The following is a 19,322-nucleotide window of genomic DNA, read 5'->3' on the forward strand; positions in this document are numbered from 1 at the left end:
CGGCTATTGGTACACTATTCTCTGCTTCCATCTGATCTGCCAACTGAACAAGTTCCTTATCCGATATTTCAGAACTGTTGTGAAAGGCCTGGTGGCACCGACTGAATGGATGGCCCTCCAATCCACACAGGTTACACCGTATGATCGTACAGGACTTGGCCTCGTGTCCCAGCCCCCCGCAGCGCCCACACTTTATGGTGGGGCAGTTCATGCCGAGGTGACGGAAGTCACAGCAGCGATGGCACATCCTCGGCTGGCCGGGGTAAAAGCATTGAATGCGATCACGACCTATAAAGGCCGCAGATGGAATGTGCCTTGGGCCAGCCTCCATGCATCGCAGATGGACCACGGCTGACCACCTGCCACCCCAGACATGGCAGCTGGGGTCTGGAACCTTCTCTAAAGGAAATATTATATCTGCATAACAATGCAGCCAATATGTCAGATCTGCCACTGGAATAGACTCATTGTGAACCAATATTGTGATCTTAGCCCTCTCTTGCCGGGTTACTGGGATGGCTTTAAAGTTTAACCATGGGGCGACAGCCTTTAACCCGGCCCATTTTGTCCAGAAGCTCTGAAGCCCCGGATATGACATAAAACTTATATCATACTCTGGGGTATTTACAGGGTGGATACATGCAAATAAGTCTATTGCTTTGAAACCAAAATGCGACAATAGCAGACTTAAGAAATCTGTGCGACTTGGGGGGGATTTTTTCCCAATGTATTTCATTTGCACTACATTCCTACGCTTTAAGGGTTGTCCAGTTATTGACGGTTGAGGCTGAGCTAAAAGTTGTGGTGTGCTTACTTTATTATTTTTGCCCCCAGATACTACTTTTGCAAAAGATATGCTACCTGACACAGGAGCCACTACCGCTGCACCACTTACCCCTGCTGTAGATGTCATGGAGATCTGTTCTGAACACTGGGCAGCAGGCTTAAGAAGAGTACCATTCTGTCCCACCTTTCCACAGACTGACTTTGAACTGCCAGCCCCATTCGGCTGGGAAAACATCCCTGGCATTGTAACTGCTGCAGCTTCTATAGCTTTTAACGCTGCTCTAGTGCCCTCTGGTACTTTTAGAGCAGAGTTGTCCAACCCACGGCCCGCGGGCCGCATGCGGCCCAGCACGCCTGTAAATGTGGCCCAGAAGGAGTTTTGGTTGTGGCAAGGGGGCAGCACTGTTAATGGAAAAAAAAATCCTGGAAAAAAAAGAAAAGAAAATACTTACCTTGCGGTCACGTCAGCTGGTACTCCGGCTCCCTCCCTTGTCTCCTCCTCCGTGCAGTGCTCGCAGTGAATGTCGGGCGTGATATCATCACGCCCAACATCCATTGCGGAGTGCAGCACAGAGGAGTCACCCACGTGAGAAGAACAATCAGCAGCACAGAATTGGAGAAAAGAAGAGAAGAGGACAGGAGAACAAGCCGATTAAAAGGTAAGTTAAGGGGGATTTTTTTATTATTTCAAGGGACGCTGACCAGTGAATAAAAGTCACCTGGTCCTGGAGCATCATGGACCATATCTCCCTGCTACATACTTCTACTTGTAATACTAATGGGGCATTATATATTATTCTCTTTGGCCCATTATAAGTTGTTATCCCTTAACTAACATAGTGGTGTGCAAATAAAAGAAAAATGTTGTCCGGCGCTCAGAAACAAACAGAATTTAAAAATCACTGTGTCAGCATAAACATAAAGGAGAATTTTGTGCACAATATAGCTATATTGGGGTTAAGCTCACCTGCCGGACGTCAAGGGGGACTCACCTACAGGAGATGCCTTGACATCCGGCAGGTGAGCTTAACCCCAATATAGCTATATTGTGCACAAAATTCTCCTTTATGTTTATGCTGACACAGTGATTTTTAAATTCTGTTTGTTTCTGAGCGCCGAACAACATTTTTCTTTTATTTGCACTTGCACATTGGTCCTATTTGTCCTTGGCTGCCGTTTCAAATGATTTTATACACTTGTACACATTTCATTAATTTAAAGAAGCGCCCTTTTTCCTTTCACTATTTTCTAGTTTTTTGGGAGTTGACCACTCTCTACAAAGGTGCTGCAGGCTTTATAAGATGGAGGTTCAGGGGAAGGTTTTAAATGGAACACCCTGAATGTAAATTTGTATCACTAGCTTAGGGACTCACCTACAGGAGATGCCTTGACGTCCGGCAGGTGAGCTTAACCCCAATATAGCTATATTGTGCACAAAATTCTCCTTTATGTTTATGCTGACACAGTGATTTTTAAATTCTGTTTGTTTCTGAGCGCCGAACAACATTTTTCTTTTATTTGCACTTGCACATTGGTCCTATTTGTCCTTGGCTGCCGTTTCAAATGATTTTATACACTTGTACACATTTCATTAATTTAAAGAAGCGCCCTTTTTCCTTTCACTAACATAGTGGTGTAATTAGCAAAACAGGTCACAATTTGGGGTCACAGTGATGTATATGTCAGGTACCGCAGGCCTGTTCAGGGCACCCTGATATACAATGCCTGGCTTAAATGCACTTTATTGATATTGCATCGAAACAATACAAAAAGTGATTATAGTATAATAACTAGAGAGGATTTTTTGAACAGGGCGATTGAAAGGTAAGTATAGGGGGATTTGAAAAAAAAGTGATATATATATATATATATATATATATATATATATATAATATATATATATATAATCACTTTTTTTCTCATATATATATATATATATGTTAACTATGGTTTCTATGGTTTTTTGGATGATCAGCTATCGTTATTGTTAGTGTATCTTATGTGCGGCCCAAACCAACTCGTCGTCTTCCAATGTGGCCCAGGGAAGCTAAAAGGTTGGACACCCCTGTTTTAGAGGGCCATATATTGATTCAACCGCTGTAATATGTACTGATGATAAAGTACTTCAATCCAGACCTGGGGGTAAATGTAAAATACCCCGATTTCTACAAGTCACCGGAAATCGGCGAGTTGACAGCTAAAATTTAAAGCGGCGCTGCCTTGTAAAGGGAAACTTTAGGCAGCGCTGCTTTAAATTTTAGCTGTCAACTCGCTGATTTCCGGCGACTTATACAAATCGGGGTATGATACATTTACCCCCTGGTTTGTTTTTAGGAATAATATCCACAGGTATAGGAGCAGGGACATGCCCATCACTCTGCAACATGGGGTTAACTTTTACAGCTGCAGAGTCGCTAATGAAATTCTCCACTCTCTACCCCCAGAGACAGACAGTTTATCAGATTTACACTCCTCCCTAATCATGAGAACAGCATTAGACACTGACATATTCACAGGCACATTTGTAAGCACAGGATCTGAAACAAGTACATCACCTTGCAACATGGGGTTAACTTTTACAGCTGCAGAGTCACTAATTACATTTTCCACTCTATCACCTGTCTTAGTTTGCTGCCCAGACAAAGACAGCTTATCAGACTTACACTCCTCCCTAACCATGAGAACAACATTAGACCATACTTACCAAGTTTGAATAGTTGGTTTCCGGGAGCCTGTCATGAGAGGTCGGCGTGATGGGGGCGAGACTCCAAAATGCACGTCATTTTGGAACCGCCCCCGTAATGTCATGATGCAAAACGCGTTCACTGAGAATCGCGGCGTTTGGGAGCTAATTCTGCCCACTTCACTAGAAAGTGGGCACTTCCTAGTGAAGTGGGCAGATCCGGGAAATTGCCACACTCTCCCGGGAGTCCGTGAGACTCTTGCAAAATGCGGGAGTCTCCCGGACATTCTGGGAGAGTTGGCAAGTATGCATTAGACACTGACCTATTCACAGGCACATTTGTAGGCACCGAATCTGAAACAAGTACATCACCTTTCAACATGGGGCTAGCTTTTACAGCTGCAGAGTTATTAATGACATTCTCTACTCTATCCCCAGAGACAGATAGTTTATCAGATATACAATCCTACCTAACCATGAGAACAGCATTAGACACTGACATACTCACAGGCACATTTGTAGGCACAGAATCTGAAACAAGTACATCACCTTTCAACATGGGGTTAATTTTCATGACCATGGGGTTAATAGTGCTGCTCCCCACACTACCGTCTGCTTTATTATGCAGCCCAGAGACAGACTGCTGATCGGGCTTGGTCCTCCTGTACGGAAGCCCCTGGAGGGGCTGAAGATGTGCCCGGTGCCCGAGAAGCGGGCGAAGATGCCCGCGATCGCCGTGTCCCTGGAGGGACAGAAGATGTCCCCAGCTCCTGTGCCCAGCAAGAGGGTGAAGAAGGAAGAAAGAAGTGACTTACCCGCCCAGCGCTCCAGCGGCGGTAAGTATGTCTTCTCTCCTGCAAGTCCCGTGCGCAGAGGAAGGATGAGCCAATCAGGGCTCATCTTTCCCCGCTGGCCAATCAGCAGCCGAATGCGCGAGCCAATCAGCCATTCAAAAGATTGGCTCCAACGCGAGCCAATCAGCGCTCGTGCCGGCTAGTGATGTCACGCCGGCGACTATATAAGTCGCTGGGTGGCGCCATTTTGTCAGAAGAAAGTCGGCGGCCGAGGGAGAAGGACGTCATGGGACGCCCGGAGTGGAAGAAGACCAGCAGCGGAGATCGTCGGCGGGGAGCCCTTGTAAGGGCTGAGAGCGCCCCCGCCCCAGCAGCAGCAGCAGACCCAGCACCGAAGAGGAGAAGAGGCGCCGCCGGCTGGAGGGTCTGGAAGACCCGGAGAAGGAAGAAGACGGCGTGGCAAGTTGAGATTCCTGCGCAGAGCAGGTAAGTAGTCTCAACGTTAATTCGGGCACTAGGCCCGTGGCCACGGTCGGGCACAAGGCCCGTGCAGCAGAGTATTAGGGGCACAAGGCCCAGGGACCTGGGCACTAGGCCCCGTTAACGTAGTGGGCCAGTAGGCCGTATTGTTTGATAAAGGGGATAAGTTAGTTAGATAGGGGGCACAGAACCCCAGGTGTAAAAGGGCACAAGGCCCTTAGGAAGGTAGTGGTTTAGAGGCCATAGGGAAGGCCACAGGGCCGAGTCAGGGGGTTGATAGCCCATAGCCTGAGAAGGGCACAAGGCCCTAGTTAGTAATCAGGGAGGCCACAGGCCTCAGTAGGCAGGGGCTAGGACCCCTAGGTAGCAGGGCACAAGGCCCTAGTTAGTGGGCTCAGAGCCCTGAGGTAGAGAGGGGGCTGAGGCCCATTAATCAGAGCACAAGGCTCTGTGTGCAACTGGGCAAGAGGCACATGGTGTGAAGGGCAGAAGGCCCTGGAGGTGGTGTGATAGAGGCGTGGGAGCCTCGTGAGTGTAGGCGCGGTCCTGTGTGAGGTGAGCACACGTAGTTAGGAGGTACAGTAGAGCGGAGGCTCCTGTGGTGCTGTAGCAACCGGCTGGTTGGCTAGCAGCGGTGTGCTCTGGTAAGTAGTTTACAAAGTACTGTATATTGTATTCTGTCTGTGCGGCGGGTATTGTTGAATTACGGTATTTTGGGTGTGCTACGTAATTGTGTCCAGGGGCAAGACGTCAGGCCCCCATTAAAGGTAGGTTCTTGTTCCTGTGTTGTTCTGTGCTAACCCCTGCTGTGGGGACAAGTGTAGTTACCAGCATACACATAGTCAGGGGAGAACACACGTAGTTTTGTAGTTTTCCTGTCCCTTACGTCCCTGGGGTCACACTGGTTCCCAGAGGGGGTGGCTGAGTGAGTTGGTGGCAGTGCAGCACACCTTGAGGCAGTTCCAGGGGCGGCCGTGGTTCTGATTGAGGGTCCCCAAGGCCGGTTCCGTGCAGGTGGACCTGTGGTTCCGGACGTAAGGACACGTGTGAGATACCCGAGTACAGGCAGTCGGGCGGTTCAGTTCGATCGGCTGTTCCGTGCGGCAGTCGGCCCGCGGATTAGTGTGCTGTTCCACTGAGCCTCAGCCGGGCTTGAAGCAGCCGGTCCTTAGGGTCCGTGGGTGACCCCATTGTAAGGAGACAGTTCTCCTTGGTTAGACCTGGGTGAGGGGGTTAGGATCCACCCTCCGGTATAGTCCGTGAACACCGGCTGGTGTTCCCCGTAGTGGTAAGTGAGCAGTTCCGTTAGTGCACCACACCTAGTTAGTCATAGTGGTTTGACTTAGTTGCGTTGCCGACCATTAGAACATTGTTAGGGTCGGGTCGCTGTTGTAGTCAGCTTAAGTTTGTGGGTGCCATCTTAGTCTCACTGAGAGCGTAGAGGGAGGCTGTGTGTTCTTGTCATCTGCAGGTGTCGGGAAGGTGCAGGAGAACCGGATCGGAAGTGGGAGTATCCCGGTGAGTATCACGCTCGATTCCCCCTTTCGGTTAGGCCCTCACCGGCAGGTGTGTGAGGTACTTGAGGCGGGATTAGTCCTCGGACTAGTCTTGGTCTTAAGTGCCTGTAGTCTCCCGCGTCTTGGCAAGAGCAAAGCGAGGAGGCGGCAAGTGGGCTTGGACTGAGAGTGTCCTTGTTCGTTGCCGTATTCTCGGACAGCCCTTACCTGGTAGGGACGGCCGTAATCTTTGTATCTTTCCTAGAGGGACGTGGTTGGAGGTGACAAGGGTTGCGGCTGCGGATCTGCTGGGATCGGATCGCAGCTGGGATATCGGAGGCGGACTGGATGTGACCATTGTTCATAAGGTAAGTTTGTTGTGTCTGTCCCTGTTTCCCCGCAGGGGGCGTTACACTCCCACTGACCAGGACAACAGCATTTGGTACAGAATCTGAAAGAACAACATTACATTGCAACACAGGGTTACCTCTGCTGACATCAGCCATTACCTCACACCTAGGAGTTGCCTGAACAGAGCCGCTCTCCTCACTGACTGAAACACTCGGAAGTGCTGTGACCGCGACTTCCGCCTTCAGGGTATCACACAACGCCGGCTGCATATCCGCAATCGAGGCTGAGGAAGAGGACGCTGGCCCCACTGCATTATCTGCCGCCAAGCCTGCGACCCCCCCCCACCTCTGCACCGGCCATCCGTGACCCTATCACTGGTGGTTCCTCTTCAAGGGACCTGATGGTATCATATAATGGGTTGTCATATAAAGGGATGAGCGGATTGCTATCAGCACTAGGGCCAGGCATGTTTGCAGACAACGGCATACTTACAGATAGCTTCACATTCTTAGATATTAGCATATTTGTAGGTGGTGACACATTTGCAGACCCAGACACACTACCAGGCATTGGCACAGAGTCTACCAGGCACTGGTCACTGCTTAGTTTGCTCTTTTAAGCTTGCCAATCCTTTAAAATGTTTATTTTACTAATTTCTCCTCCCAGGGCTGATTCCATTGCCGCTATTTCTCTATTGTATCCAGCACAATCTGAACTATAAGCGGAATTGCGCCTTTTCTTCTTCAGGGTAATCTGGCGACTTAGTTTTACAATTACTCCTTCCAAAAGACGAATCAGCTCCTTCAGAGACATCTCATTATCCTCACTATGTTGTTGCTGGGAACCAGCTGGGCTTATTTTGTTACCGTCCCCTTTCATTTTTCCGAATACGCCCTCCCTGCCGCAGTAGGATGAGTCTGCTGCCACCACTGGACTCCTTTATGGCATCTAGAACCACTCTCTTTCTGGGTAACTGTCCCTGTTAGTGTAATCTCGTGCTGGTACACCTGGGCTGGTACCCCTGACCCCTTACTATGGATCAGGGTGCTGTGGAAGAATCCCCCCCTGGCCTATCACACTGGCCAGAGCTGCTGGGTAGTGGCAGAGCGGTGGTACTGAAGAGCTGGGTCCAAACCTCAGACAGCCGGAAACGGATTAGATTTTGGGTCTAATCTGTAGGTCACAGGATTACAGCAATATTGAAGAATTTGTCACGCAGGGTCTTGAAGCAGAGAGTGATGTTTATTTCGCTCCTGACAATGACAGTTCCACTGATTAAAGGTATCAGTGGTCAGGTCAGATGGAAAATCCAAATGACACATTTCAGTTTACAAGGACTCTCTTTTATTACAGTTTTAGACAGTTGACTACCTAAGTTATTTATAAGTGATCTAGTCAGAATGCCATTATATCCAAAATATTAATAAGCATTCCAGCATCAGCTAGCTTCATTCTCTCAGCTAGATCCCAGTCCCTGCAATCTCATCATGCTCACCTTCATCCAGGCGCGGGCTGGGAGAGGGAAGCCTGAGGGGCACACAGGCGGCCGCATTACATGACACGGAATGCAGCCACATCATTGATGACGCGGCCACATCGCCTGTCATGTGATGCGGTCGCCTGTGCGCTGATGCAGCCGCATCACATGTCATCAGATGCGTCCGCCGGTGAAATTTGGTATATTGCATCCGGGGTGGCCGGCCGGCCAACCCCCCGGCCCTAATAGCGGTCTGACTGAGTGACCCGTGGGGCCGCTGCGCCCCTGCCCCCCAGGCCAGCCCGCCCCTGCCTTCATCCACAATCTCATCAGTGTGTACATCATCCTGACTCAGGGAATACTAATTCACGAAATCACGGAAGTTAGGTCATCAAGTGTAGAAGGCAGATCACGAGTAGATAGCTTATCCTTAATTTTATCAGACAAGCCACTCCAGTAGGCTGCAATCAGGGCCTCATCATTCCACTTCAATTTATAAGCTAATATTTGGAACTGAACCAGGTATTGGCCCAGAGGACAAGAGCCTTGTCGAAGGCATACAATATCTAAGGATGTTGAAGTGGTTCTGCCTGGCTCGTCAAAGATCCCACAGAAGGCTGCTGTGAATCCATAACATGGGAAAAGCAGGGGATCTGCTCTTTCCCATAATGGAGATGCCCAAGCTAATGCCTGTCCCAATAGGAGGGAAATAATGTACGCAACTTTGCTTTCTCTGTGGGGAAATTGCTGGGCAGTAGCTGAAAATGGATCTTACATTGATTCAGGAACCCCCTGCACAGTTTTGGATTTCCATCAAACTTGGCAGGAGTTGGCAGATGAAGACGACAAGTCATGGTAGGAATTTGAACAGGTGGTGTCTGTACAGAAACAAAAGAGTCTCCTGAATTGAGAGTAGTGTGAATGTTATCCAGGCGGGAGGACAATTCTCGAAGGAACTGCAGGATTTGTCCCTGTGCGGTTTCCTGGCTCACAAGCCGATTCACCAGGTTTTGCATTGAGCCTGCTCCTTGGTGCAGATCACCAGTGGGATTCGTTAGGCCAGTGCAAACTGTCATGCCTAAGGATCTGTCTGTACCCACACTAGGTTGTGTCTCTGGAGCTGGACTGGTGACTATGTTGACAAAGCTGGGTGGCTTGATAATGTTCCTCTGCATGTAGTGAAAGGACTGTTGCAGATGGTGATTACACTAGCAGAGGAGAGCAAACAGGAACCGGATTGCTGGAGCAGACTGTAACCAGAATGCTGGACTGCACTGTAACCTGAAAGTGTAACCAGATGCTGAAAGAGGATTGCGGTAACTGGACTGGAACCAGAATGCTGTAACCGGAATGCTGTAATCAGGATTCTGGAAGTGGATTGCTGGAACCAGACTAGAACCAGAATGCTTTAATCGGAATGCAGTAACCGGAATGATGGAAGTGGATCGCTGTAACCGGCATGGAACCGGAATGCAGTAACTGGAATAGAACCAGAGTGGATGAAACTAGAGTGCTGGAATCAGAGTGGAGATGAAATGCAGACTGCATTGTCAGAACTGGATTAATAGCAAGAGTGTTAGCAAGATAGATAGCAAGACTGCAGACAGCTGGGACCCAGGTTGGCGACTAAAATACAACGTTGCACTGTCAACTGGTAAGGACTCCAGGAAGTTCTTTTATACTGATAGTTGTTTCCTGATTTGAGACTGCAGTCAGCTGGACTGAAGCAGCACTCTGAGTGGCTGGATGGATCAGGTGACTAAGTCCAAGATGGCAGCTCCCATGAACTGGTTTTGGAGGGAACCTGGAATGGTGGCTGTTATCACCTGAGAGGAATTATATGACCAAATCCAAGATGGCAACGCCCATACTCCAATTCTGAAAGAATCTCTGGATTTGAGACAGATTGGATTGCATCGTACAGAGAGGTTTGAAACCAGCAGAGCATGAGGAACACAGGGACAACTTGTAAAGTCAGCAAAGAGATAAGGGACAGAACCTGAGAGCCTGGTGTGTGACAACGGGGACATAGGACCTCAATTAACTTTCTAAAACCAGCTGCATTAATTGTGGATATTGGATGCAGATCTAATACTAGCATAGTCGCCATGACATCTGTCATCTGCTTTGCAACTGGGTGACAGTTTTCATACTTGCTTCCTCTTGCAAAGGATTGTTTAACAGTCAATTTTTGTAAAATACCAGGAGTTTTCTTCTTGGTCTACTTCTGGGTTGAAGATCCACCCTCAGCAGAAGCAGCAGCAGCGGCACTAATGCTTAAGAATTCTTCAGAGGAATCCTGGATAGGGGAGAAGTCATCTAGCCTTAGCAACTTGGATGCAGGACTAACTCCGATCACTAGTGACGATATTGATGAGGAAGGTGTTGTCGGTGTGGCTTAACAAATACCACAAATGGCTAGACAACTGTTGTCAGGCTTGGGTAAAAATAATTCCACACATAAGAGGTGGTTTTTTTGGTCTAATGACCAGGCATGACAATGCCCTTCTTCTTATCACAGGCAAGAAATGCTTCAACTGGTGCAGGACTTACACATACAACATCATCCTCATCAACATCCTCATTAGTGTCGTTGTCAGCTACACAAATTCCCCCCCCCCTCATCCTGTTACAAACACAAAGTGGTATCCTACACTTGTGTATCACCAGCTACAATAAAAGGCATACCGCTTACAACCATGTTGCAATGACATACCTTAGTTTGAAAAACTAAAAAAGGGATGTTATTGCAACATGGATTTTCCCGATTGGACTTTCTTGAGGATATGTCATTTCTGATAACGCCACCAATATTGTGAGAGCATAACAGCAGGGAGAATTCCATCACATTCCCTGTTTTTCTCACACAATCAGCTTGATGGTACAGAGATTTTTAAAAAATTACAGTGACATGCATGAGATGCTGTCTGTGTCCTGAAATAATTTGGGTCATTTTCTGCATTCTGCAACAGCATGTAGGAGATTTCCATGTTGTGCAAGGTGCTGAAACCACTCTAAGTAGTCACATATGAAGTGAGTTCAGACACTGTTAGCTTGAGTCAAGTGATTCCCCTAATAAGACTTTTGGAAAAGCAGCTAGAGAAATTGAAGGAGGAGATGAAATAAAGCAATTCCCGCTTATTTTGTAGGACTTGTAGATCAAGTACTTTATTCGCTTCCCCTGGATCCGAGAGTTATCAACATCTTTGTTATGCTCAAGAGTACACTCAGTCTAGATATTCACAGGCCTAGCAAGGTGCGGAGTCTAACAGCCCCCTGGTCTTCACCAAGAACCACCGCAAGGTGGGATGGGTTTGGCTGCTAGGAGACTGCAGGTTGCAGCCCTTGTTTTGGTCTCTAGACATGAGGGGGATAGGTGAGAAAGGCTATTCAGTAAATAAATAAGGTTGTACCTTAGGAGAGATGATGTGTAGTGATGCTTGGAACAGCTGGCACTCTGCAGAGGGGTGATCCAGAAGGAGTAGTCAAGACGCCAGCCGGGTTCAGTACACAGGTCAGATGGCCGAAAGCACACAGGAATGAGGCAAAGAGTAGTTAGGACACAAGCTGGGTTTGTTACACATGTCAGATGGCCGACAGCACACAGAGATGAGGCAAAGAGTAGTCAGGACACAAGTCGGGTTCGGTACACAGGTCAGATGGCTAAATAACAGAGGGAGAATCCAAGGAGACTAACAGCAGACAAACCGGGTCTGGTACACAGGAAAATGCTCAGCACACAGAAGGTGCACAGGGACAAGCAGAACTTCGCTGGAGTCAGAGGAAACTAACCTGTTGATCTGAAACAGGTTAACGTCAGAGCCTCTCTTTTATTCAAACTCTCCACCGCAGGATCATGTGATAATCCTCGACAGAGGGCAAAAGATCTGTAAATGTAGGGAGTTTTAGATGAAATCCTTGAAGAATATAGAAGGGACAAGCAGAGGTGGAATCATGGGATAAGTTATTATGGGCAAATTCAGCAAAGGGCAATAAGTCAATCCAGTTGTCATGTGAAGGAGAAATATAACAAACGTTTCTAGTTCTTGATTGGTTCTCTCTGTGAGGCTGTTGGTCTGAGGATGATAGACAGAGAAGAACTTTAACTTGATTCCACAGAGATGACATAAAGCCCTCTAGAATTTAGTCACGAACTGAGTAGCCCGATCAGAAACAATTTCATCTCGGCATCCATGTAGACATAACATCTCCTTTATAAATATTTTAGCCAGGAAAGAAGGAATAAAGTAGGCTGCTCGAGAGAGATGATCAGTAACTACCCAGACCACAAAGTACCCTTTGGATAACGGAAGATCCGTGATAAAGTCCATTGAAAGATGACTCCAGGGACGATCCGAAACTGTTAAGTGATGTAGATACCCAAATGGATGCTGCCTGGGAATTTTACTTTGCGCACAGATAGTGCAGGAAGAAACAAATTGAAGAATATCAGAGGATAGAGATGGCCACCAGTAACTTCGGGCGATTAATTCTTTGTTTTTTTGTACTCCGGCATGGCCAGAAAAACGAGAGGCGTCAGCCCATTTAAGAAGTCTTCCACGGAGATGAGTTGGTATGAACGTCTTTCCTCTAGGAAGCACCGGGGGGGGAGCTAAAATACATTTAGGATCCAGGATAGGTTTAATCCTGTCTTGTTCCCCTAGATCAGAAAAGTCAAAAGAATGTTAAAGAGCAACAGCTTTTTTGTTCTTAGATCAGGGTCTGAAGGTTATACAGATGTTAAATCGTGAAAAGAAAAAGGACCATCTGGCTTGTCGAGAGATCAAGCAAGTGGCAGACTGTAAGTATAACAGATTTTTATGGTCGGTATAGATGATTACAGGAAAAGAAGCGCCCTCCAGAAGATGTCTCCACTCCTCCAGCACTAATTTAATAGTGACTAACTCACAATCTCCTATGCCGTAGTTCCTCTCCGCAGGGGTCAATTTCAGAGAGAAGAATCCGCAAGGCAGGATTTTCCCCAAGGGGGACCTTTGAGATAAGATTTCCTCGACTCCAAATGAGGAAGCATCAACCTCTAGCTGAAAAGGATGAGAGGTATCCGGTTGTTGTAACACAGGTGCTGTTGTAAAGGCCTCTTTTAATAGGGTGAATGCACTAGTTGCATCCGGCGACCAAACATAGGTATTGGCAGAGCGTCTAGTCAGAGCAGCGATTGGTGCCATTAGAGAAAAGACCCACTGAATGAATTGTCAGTAGAAATTAGCAAAACCCTGAAATTGCTCTCACATTCAAAGGCACATTTCTGAAGTTTGCAGAATAATTGATTCTGCTGAAGATGAGACAGAACTGCAGATACGTGTTCCCGATGAGACTTTAGGTCGGTAGAGTAAATGAGGATGTCATCAATATAAATGACGACAAAATGGTAATGCATGTCCTGGAAGATCTCATTCATGAAATGTTGGAAAACTACTAGGGTGTTACATAACCCAAAGGGCGTCACCATATATTCAGAATGGCCGTCATGGGTATTAAATGCTATTTTCCATTCATCCCTTTTTTTTGATCCGGATTAAGTTTTAAACGCCTCGTAAATCCAGCTTGGAGAAGACTGATGCTCCTTTAATCCTGTCAAAAAGCTCTGAGATTAAGGGTAGTGGATATCTATTCTTTATAGTAATAGAATTGAGACCCCTATAGTCAATACAGGGGCATAGACCTCCATCTTTTATTGACTAAGAAAAATCCAGCTCCAGCTGGGGAAGTAGATTCCCCTATAAATCCTCGCTTTAAGTTGTCCTCAATATAAATTAACATAGCCAGAGATTCTGGGTCAGAGATAAGATATACCCATCCACGAGGAGGAGTTTTGTTGGGAAGCAATTTAATAGCACAATCCCAAGGCCGCTGTGGAGGTAGCTTGGAGGCTTCTTATTCACTGAAGCCATCAGAGAAAGAGACATATGGTGCAGGAATATCCATAGGAATAAGGACTGGAGGTATGATCTTCTTTACAGGGGTAATCACCCTATGTAAGCAATGGAAATCACAAGATGATCCCCAGGATAACACTTGAGTCTTCTGCCAATCCAGGACTGGGGAGTGAGTCTTGAGCAAAGTTAGTCCTAAGACTAGAGGGCTAATCATTTTTGAAATAATTAAGAATGAGATGGTCTCAATATGCAAAACTCCAATTTGAAAGGACACAGGAACAGTACAGAATTTAACAGATCCACCCACAACCTACTACCATCAATAGCAGTAATAGCATAGACTGAGGAAGGTATGATATGGTGAAAATGGATAACTTAGCAGCGGTTTCTGCAGAAATAAAGTTTCCCGCAGCGCCTGAGTCTATAAGTGCTAATAAAGAAAGTTAGTGATTAAAATAGTGAAGGGACTCTTCAATGGAGAAGTTAGAATCACTTGACATGCCTAACCTAGCATCACCAGAGCCGGTTAGGCCTTCCCATTTCCAGGTCGTATGGGGCACTTACATAGAAGATGTCCTAGCTCACCGCAATAGAGACATAGGTTATTTTTGAACTATCTCTCTCTCTCTCTCTCTCTCTTCAGCAGTAAGACGTGCTCGCCCCAATTGCATAGGCTCTTCAGCAGATGTAACTGGAAACTGGAAACTAGGTGCCAACCGAGGGGTAACACGACGAATAGACTCTCTCTCCTGGGGCTCGATTCATCAAGGTACGGAAATGCAACTGTATGCGGATAATCTGCTAGTCGTCTCTGCGCATGCGCGAAAACGGGACTTGAGCAGCGTAAATTACCACTTACGCTGCTCAAAGAGAGCAGATCCGGCACTGAAAGGCAACTCAAACGCAAACTTGTTGCGATGGTTGTTGACCACTTGAGTAGAAACGGGTGGGAATGGGAGGAGAGTGGGCGCGGACTGGGCGGAGATGAGAGATCAAATGAGTAAAGTAGGCGTTATGGATTTTAAGTTAAGAACAGTAGGCGTACCCTCTGTGCGGTTAAGAGAAACTGACGTCACTCATGCCTCAAATCCTTGCTAAAAGTTAAGGAAGCTCTGGGTCATGTTTAAGTCCAAAACAGGTAGCGAAAACAACTATTAAACGCCTTTAAAAGCATACCACAAACAAATATGCACAACAAACATACATATCAATACAGACATTTGTTTAATTTTTTTAAAAAAAATTACATTTATTAGGATATATATATATATACTCGTGTATAAGCCGAGTTTTTCAGCACATTTTTTGTGCTGGAAAAAGCCCCCCTCGGCTTATATTCGAGTCCCACTTACCTGGTCTCCGTTCTCCAGTCTCCCCCGCTCATCTGCGGGCGTCTGCAGCCTCTGTGGGTCACTGTCAGCCATCATTTTATTGTAGCTCTGTTTATGTGTGTTCATGGAACAATAAAGTTAAATGAAAAGGAACCTGTCAGTCAAAGTTAAAGACCGGGACATTTCCATCTAGCTCCGCTGGTCAGAGACACATGTGAGTACCCTGACTTGTCCACTGCAACTATTTGCATCAGTTTGCTAAAGTCCATTATTCTCATTTTTTGTCACCCATTAGTGTCTGAAGATTCCGTTGCTCATCACCTTCTAAAGGAGAATAAACGGAACTGGCACATGTATTTAGTATCCACAGACTGTCTCATTGATTTCTATATTAATGATTTGAGTTGTCTTTAGTGAATGTTATTTATATCTGTGTTCACCTATTAGGCTTGATACCAAGTGCAAAGGATTTAGTTTAACCCTTTGTGTACAATTTATTAGGATATGGGTATATATTAGGTACTTATATAATTTTATTGATGTTTTATAACAATGAATTTTGATATATTTATTTACAACCTCACGTTTGTAATATTGGGAGCCCAGTGTTAATGATATCCAGCACTGTTTTTATTTTTGAAATTTACCAGTAGCTGCTGCATTTCGCACCCTAGGCTTATACTCGAGTCAATAAGTTTTTCCCCAGTTTTTTGTGGTAAAATTAAGAGCCTCGGCTTATATTCGGGTTGACTTATACTCGAGTATATAGGGTGTGTGTGTATATATATATATATATATAATCGCAAGCAAAAATTATCCTGTGCGCTCACTGGCTAAATAATTAAAATACTAATATGTATTGTATGGTGTACCACATGAAAGTGGTACACCAGTGGGTAACCTCTACTGATAGGACAATACTCTATGGCATAAAATGTATCATTTATTAATCCCTATACATTTTTTAGCTGAGATAAGACAAAAGACAATTGAATAAACAATTCTAGAACATATGAATACATGTACTAATACTGCGCTGAAAAGTCCAATGTCAGGATAAAGCAGGTCAATAAAATAGTTCTAAAACTTATAAAAACATATACTTAGAATAAGCTGAAAAGTCCAATGCCAAGATTAATGTTTATGGTGCAACCAAGATGGATACAAGTATCTTTATGTAGACACAGTCTATGATTCCAATGGGTGAATCTTCGGCTGTTAGATTATATTCCTATTTGGTAGATGGAATGCTCATGATTTAATCACAGTGTGTAATGTCTCATAAGGAACTTGCAGTTTGGGTAGACGTGAATAATCACGTTCTGGTGGTTAAGTAATATAGCAATAACGGGATGTAAAATAACGGTATTATACCTAATGAAAAAAGTGCTTAATCCATATGTATCCCACACACTTGTGGGACTAATACTTGTAATTGTGTGAAGCTTCAATAGTGGTATCAGTCAATCTTAGGGGTCCCGCTGAGGGACTGCGGCATGCAGAATGGAGTATCCAGATGATGCATACAGCTGCGGGTGATCAACCCCGCTACTGTAAGGATAGATTAGCGGTCCACAGAAGGCGTGCGACACGCTTCCGGTCCTGACTTCCGCGTCTGAGGTCACTTCCGGAGAGTTGCTATTGGCCAATAGATGGATGGGGGCGGAGACCCAACGCGTTTCGTCTTGGCAGACTTTCTCAAGGGAGATATTTCCAATATTGGTGGGTGTTCATTTATAGAGCTCCCAGTTGTAGAATTGTCTCTGGTTGGGTGATCGCGCTGTTAGTCTATCTATGGTCCATGGTGTGCCTCATCCTTCAAGTGTTTGTACACTCAAACTTTATGAACCCTGGGAGCCATGATGCAGAATTAAAGCTGTAATATAATGGGATCAAATGGGAATACATGTCAAAACCTTCTGGTTACATACATATAGCATATATCTCGGGATAACTCGTGATAGCCCAATCATATGATTAAAACAGATATGTGCATGTCTGGCAAATAAATATATGGTATAAATATGAAGGTTACTAAATACATGTGTCTGCACAATATACAATCACGCAAGATGTATATAATTTAATGTACTCGTCTTGAATTGACAACCTTGGCATGCCTAAGCAGTTTTGTTTGTAAGGATATTTATAAGGATGGTCTTTGTGTGTACATATAGATTTGTACATATACTGACTAATCCATATGCTGGATTAAGTACACAAAGGTGTGTACAATAAATACAAATCTGTGCGTAGTTAAGAGCATAATAGTGATCTAATATATTCCCTGCATATAACGACACCTGATGAACTGAATGTTCATACTGTACCTCCGTTCAGTCATATATGTATATTGTCATGATATATTTGATGTATAATGTTATGATGACAATGTAGACAATTTTAATGTTAGTGCTGGTAGGCTTCCTTGTACGACCACCTGCCCATATATACCAGTGTGGACACAGTCCAAATGGAGAGGCGAGTTCCTACTGCACTAGGTGTTCTCGGGTAGTCTCCTATCCCGTTACTTACCTAGCTCCGCCTTGCTTGGCTTCCAAGTTTGGGTGGGTTTGGGCACGGCCAAGGTGGTATGGCCGTAGGACTCGAGCCTTTCCCATGGATAGATGAAACAATACCTGGCCTGGCAAGGTGTTGTACAGATGGCACTACTGTGAAAGGACAACTCTATACATCAATGCAAGGTGAGGTCTAATTCTATGTTTAGTCCATTTGGAGTAAGGGTTCTGACAAAATAAATATCTTTGGATTCCTCCCTATTCAAGTTGGGTATTATATTACTCCCTCTCCAATTCTGGGTCACTTGTTTAATACCAATAAAGGTTGTGCCTTGATGGCTGCAGTTATGGGTGTCCTTATAGTGTCTGGATAGGTGGTGGTTTTCGAATCCTATCCTAATATTTCTTAGATGTTCCCTGATCCTAGTTTTGAGGGTCCTAATCGTTCTACAGATGTACTGTTTGCCGCATTGGCATTGCAGTAAATATACCACATTTCTACTATTATAAGTGATGAATTCTTGAATTTTGAAGGTTTTCCCATTGGAGGTCGATATGTATTCTAGAAAAGGTTTGGTACTCCTGCATTGTAATGTTTTACAGTTGGAACATGTCCCACAATAGAAAAAACCTTTTGTGGGTATCTGTTGACTAAGCCAGTTAGAATCTGTGCGTTGGATATTGGCAGAAATGTAACTGGATGTGATCGATTTTTTTGATGTCAGGGGCCTTTTTGAAAACCAATTGCGGATACTCAGGAAGTGTCGAACCTAATACTGAATCTTGTTTAAGGATGTGCCAATGCTTGTTCAGAATTCTCTTAATGTGGATTGCATCTCCTGAATAGTTGGATACAAAGTAAATGGGTTCTGATGAGTTTGTTTTAGGAGGTCTGGTGCCATCTACCTCTGGTGTGTTTTTGTACTTCAAAAGGTTTTTCCTAATTGTATCCTTCACTTGCTGATAAGCCTCATCTACAAGTTTATCGTTATACTGTTTTTCTAAAAACTGTTGTTTCATGATATCGCTCTGTGCAATATAATCATTCATATTTGTGCAGTTGCGGCGTATCCGCGTAAACTGGCTAAAGGGAATACTCCTTAGCCAGTTAGGATGGTGGTTGCTGTTGGAAAGGATAAAACTGTTCACATCTACTTGCTTTCTAAATGTACGAGTGGCTAGTTGGTCATTTTGAATAAATATCTCGAGATCTAAAAATTCAATTGATAAACGACTGTAATTGGCTGTGAATTGGAGACCATATTGGTTGTCATTAATCTGTCTTAAAAACTGGGATAGGTCATTCTCGGATCCGTTCCAAATAATCAGCCCATCATCAATATATCTTTTCCAGAGCACCATGTTTGCCGCCCAGCCATTGTTCGCCCAGATGTAGTGATCTTCCCAGTAGCTCATATATAGATTAGCATAGCTGGGCGCAAACCTGGTGCCCATGGCTGTCCCTTCTATCTGAAGATAAAACTGATCATGGAACCAAAAATAGTTAT

At 45.2% G+C, this 19,322-nt stretch overlaps 1 pseudogene; it reads right to left on the minus strand.

Moving 5' to 3' along the window:
- Nucleotides 1-17,781: 17,781 nt before the first annotated feature.
- Nucleotides 17,782-17,900, minus strand: LOC142146730 (5S ribosomal RNA; annotated as a pseudogene).
- Nucleotides 17,901-19,322: the final 1,422 nt, after the last annotated feature.

This window comes from Mixophyes fleayi, chromosome 3 (assembly GCF_038048845.1).
Source record: "Mixophyes fleayi isolate aMixFle1 chromosome 3, aMixFle1.hap1, whole genome shotgun sequence".
NCBI classification, from domain to species: Eukaryota; Metazoa; Chordata; class Amphibia; order Anura; family Limnodynastidae; genus Mixophyes; species Mixophyes fleayi.